A 4,959-nucleotide genomic window follows, 5' to 3' on the forward strand; every position below is an offset into this window, starting at 1 on the left:
AGTTTGCTAAGAAACTAAGTCTACTGGCTGATTTAAAAGATTTTTTAAATATGTTATTTTCCCAATTACATGTAATAACAATTTACAAAATATATTTTCTAAAGTTAGAATATACAAATTGTCTCCCTCCCTTTATCCCTTCCTCCTTATGGAAATGGTAAGCAATTTGATCTGGGTTATTCATGTATGATTATGAAAAACATATTTTCATATTAGTCACTGTTGTTAGAGAATACTCACATAAACCCAAACCCCAAAATGAAAACACAAATAAACTGAAGTGAAAAAATAGTACACTTTGATCTGTATTCCAACCCCAGCAGCTCTTTCAGTTGGAAATTGAGGTGGATAGTATTCTCTGTCATAAGTCCTTCAGAATTGTCCCAGGTCATTTTATTACTGAGAATAACTAAGTCTTTCACAGTTAATCATCCCACAATATTGCTGTTTCTGCTCACTTTACTCTGCATCAGCTCATGGAGGTCTTTCCAGCTTTCTCTGAAATCACCCTGTTCATCACTTCCTATAGTGCAATAGTATTCACTGCCATCAATTACCACAATTTGTTCAGCCATTTCCCAATCGAAGGACATTTACTCAATTTCTAATTCTTTGCCACCAAAAAATAGCCAAAATAAATATTTCTGTACAAATGGGTCTTTTTCTCCTTTTTAAAATCTCTTTGCGATAGAGACCTAGTAGTGGTATTACGGGATCAACGTTTTATAGCTCTTTGGGTATAGTTCCGAATTGCCCTCCCAAATGTTGAGATCAGTTCACAACTCCACTAACAATGCATTTGTGTCCCAATTTTGCAACATCCTCACTAACATTCATCATTTTCCTTTGCTGTCATATTGACCAGTCTGATAGGTATGAGGTGGTACCTCAGAGTTGTTTTAACTTGCATTTTTCTAATTAATAATGATTTAGACCATTTTTATATGACTATAGATTATGTCAACCAGAAATATGATCGGATCCTAAGATTGATGCAAGGAGTTTTCACATTGTTGTTTATATCAAGCAACCATATATCTTATCTGAGAACTAGCCATGTACTGATCAATCTGGTTATTATTTTCATGTTTCTTTGATTGTTTACAGACACTTGGGAGGAGTGGGACACATCCTTTTCTGACCTCAGGGAATTGCATTTATTCATTCTCCTCCTATCAACTTGAAAAGTCCCTAATGTTTTCTTCAATCAGAGATCAGATTAGCTAATGTTGTACTGTTTCCTTTTAATTAATTGGACTTATTTAATTAATTCTTTTTGCTGTATAAAAACTGCTGCTCTTTCTATTTGGAGCCCATCCCCAGGTTGAAGAATGGTCCCATCGCTGGTTTGTTGGGCAACTGGCAAATTGAAATGCTCAAAAGAGGAAAACTTTGTTTCCTTAGTCATTTAATCTCAATCACCACCAGTGTGGGAAGGGGGAATGAACTAAAAGAGGGGTGGTGCATTAACAAAGACACTAATAAGCTGGCAAGTAGGGAGATAGAATGGTAAAGAGAAGAAAATTTATATCATTTGAGAATGAAAGAGAGCTATTGTGTCTGTTATTGAACCAATAAATATCTACTAACGAAAACCTCTGACAAAGATTTAATTTCTCAAATTTATAAGGAGCTAAATCAATTGTACAAAAAAGCAAGCCATTCCCCAGTTGATAAATAGGCAGGGGACAAGAAAAGGCAATATTCAGATAAAGAAATCAAAACTATCAATAAACACATGAAAAAGTGTTCTGAATTTCTCATGGAGAAATGCACATTAAAACAATTCTGAGATACCACTTCATATCTAGCAGATTGGCCAATATGACAGTAAAGGAAAATAATAAATGTTGGAGGGGATGTGGCAAAATTGGGACAGTAATACACTGCTGGCAGAGTTGTGAATGGATCCAACCATTCAGGAAGGCAATTTGGAACTATGCCCATAGGGAGTTAAAAGACTGTCTGCCCTTTGATTCAGCCATACCACTGCTGGGTTTGTACCCCAAAGAGATAATAAGAAAAAAGACTTGTACAAAAATATTTATAGCTGTGCTCTTCGTGGTAGCAAAAAAATGGAAAATGAGGGTATGCCCTTTGATTGGGGAATGACTGAACAAATTGTGGTACCTGTTGGTAATGGAATACTATTGTGCTGAAAGGAATAAAGAAATGGAGGAATTCCATGTGAACTGGAAGTGTCTCCAGGAACTGATGCAGAATGAAAGGAGTAGAACCAGGAAAACATTGTACACAGAGACAGATACATTGTAGCATAATTGAATGTAAAAGACTTTTCCACTAGCAGCAATGCAATGACCCAGGACAATCCAGAGGAACTTATGAGAAAGAAGCTCTCCACATCCAGAGAAAGAACTGTGGGAGCAGAAACGCAGAAGAAAAACATATGATCAATTAAGTAGTTCGATGGGGATATGATTGGGAAAGTTGACTTTAAATGATCACTCTATTGCAAATATTAATAATATGGAAATGGGTTTTGAACAATGATACATGTAAAGCTCAGTGGAATTGCTTTGTTGGCTCTGGGAGAGGGGAAGAAGGAGGGGAGGGAAAGAACACAAATCATGGAGCCATGGGAAAATGTTCTAAATTAATCAATTAAATAAAAATGTAAAAAAGAAGATAAGGATTTTAAAAAAATTCAGATATAGGTGGTTGATTTCAGTGACTGAATGCAATTACTTGTAAAAAGTGAACTTTCATAAATTTTTGTTTTCAAGATCCTCTAGAAGCCTGACATTATATTTGTTACATGTTGGTTCTAATCTTAATATATTGGTGCTGTTTGTGACCTAAAATTAAAAAGAAAGAAAGAAAAACAAAATTGTCATTAAGCCAAAAAATGTTACTAAGTGCCAGGTACTTAGGAAGGAAAAGAGAAGCAAAAGACAACATCTTTTTTCTCAAGGACCTTATAGTCTAATAAGGAAGGCAGTACACAAACAAATGAGGACAAACCAAGTATTGACAAAATAAATTGGAAATAAGCAAGAGGATAATGACACTAAAACTAAAGAAGCTCATGAAAGCTTGTGGTAGAGGGTAGGATTGTAACTGAGACTTGAAAGAAGTAAGGAAACCAGGAGGTAGAGATGAGGAGGGAAAGGATTGCAGGAAAGAGGGACGAGCTCTGAAAATGACCAGAGTCTGGTGCAAAGACCAGCAAGGAGGCCAGTGTGACAGATCACCGACTATATCACAGAAGAATGCAAGGAAAGGAAAAATGTAGGAAATGTAGGAATTAGACAAGAATGGGGGGGGCAAGTTATGATTGACTTTGAATACCCAACAGAGGATTTCATATTTGATCTTTGAGGTGATATAGAGCCACCAATGGTTCTTGAGAAGGGAAGTGACATGGTCAGAGGAGTAGTAGGAAGATCACTTTGCCAGGAGAATGGAGCAAGGACTACCATGCACAGAGAATTAAGACAGGAAGTATAACCTGTAGCTATTGTAGTAGTCCAGGCATATGGTGTTAAGGGATGTCTACAGAGGGCAGCAAGCAGAGCACTGGGTAGACTTGCAGAAAGGGAGATTTAGACTCCATGTCAGAAGCTCCCCAAACACCCTGATTAGAAGGATTTCCCAGTAAATTAAAACAGGCCACTTCCTGTTCCTGCTTTCTTCAGCTAGTCAGCCTTGCTGGCCCCTGCCCTACCAGAGGTGTTTGCCCAACTGATGGCTGAGAGGTGGGCTGGAAGCAGGAGGGCTGGGGAGGAGGATGCTGCCCCTCCAAGGACTCTTGTGTGTTTTCGTGCCTATTGGTGACCCTTGGTCAGCAGTTGCTGCTGGTAGTGATGGGGGGGGGGATTCTGTCTACAATGATTCCTCCTCTGAATGGTGTCTGGGGGGGCTGGGCTAGGAGCAGGTCTGGGGTCTTGGGGGTCCTGTTCTTCCCAAGGCTCTGGGCTTCAGGCCACGATCTGTCTGCATCTGGGTCTGTGGGGAGATGTTGGACAAGGGGGTGGCGACGCCCCTGCCCCCTCCTGTCTAGCCTCCACTTGCCTTTGAAAGCCAATTGCCAGCAGTGCCTGAAACGGTTAACAGACCTCCTCAAGCAGGCAGAGCACATCCTAAAGGAAAATTACCAGGCACTGTTCCTATAATCTGCAAGGTAGTCATGGAGAGGATTGCCATGGCAACGGCAGCTTCTCAGAATCTCAGCCCACGCTTTTCATGATGTTTTTCACATATTGGGTTGAAATTTTTCCCAAAGAAAAAATGGTGGAGGCTATTGATTACTTCCCAGCCCCAAGCCCACCTTGAACAGATATTCAAGTAGAGTTTCTGCACCACCACAAATAATGAAGGAAGGAGGAATGGAAAAGCATTCATTAAGCACTTACCCTGTGCAAAAAAACTGTACTAAACACTAAGTCTGGGGACCCAGGAGGCAGGAGGGGTTCATGGTCCACCTGCTCGGACCCCCTTCCTTGCCCCACCAGCATCCCTCCATTTCCCTCCTTTGCCCCCTTCTCCATCCCAAACCATCCCTGAAGGCCGTGTGTGAGGGTGTCTGACCAGAGGGCCTCGTCCCCCCCTTAGCTTCCCTCCTACCTGCCCACCCACCTCCTCCTGAACCCTCTGAACCTCCTGAGCCAAGGGCCCGGGGTGCAGGGTGGGGGTTGGGGGAGTTCTGATGGTTTCCTTTAAGCAGATGTTGGGTGTGTAGGTAGAACCATGTTGGGGGAGGTCTGTGCACTGTGTGTGTGTGTGTGTGTGTGTGTGTACAAGGCTGAGTTTTATCTGTTTGTGCCAACTCCTGCCTGGGCTGCTCCTGTCTAAGCCTACCTGTAGCCTGAGCAGTCCTCTGGCTCAAGGTTGGGGGATGGGGGCTCCTTCCTTCCTTCCTCTCTTCTTTTCCTTCCTTCCTTCTTTCCTTCCTTCCTTCCTTCTTTTCTTCCTTCCTTCCTTCCTTCCTTCCTTCCTTCC

The sequence above is a fragment of the Gracilinanus agilis genome, chromosome X (assembly GCF_016433145.1).
Source record: "Gracilinanus agilis isolate LMUSP501 chromosome X, AgileGrace, whole genome shotgun sequence".
Lineage (NCBI taxonomy): Eukaryota > Metazoa > Chordata > Mammalia > Didelphimorphia > Didelphidae > Gracilinanus > Gracilinanus agilis.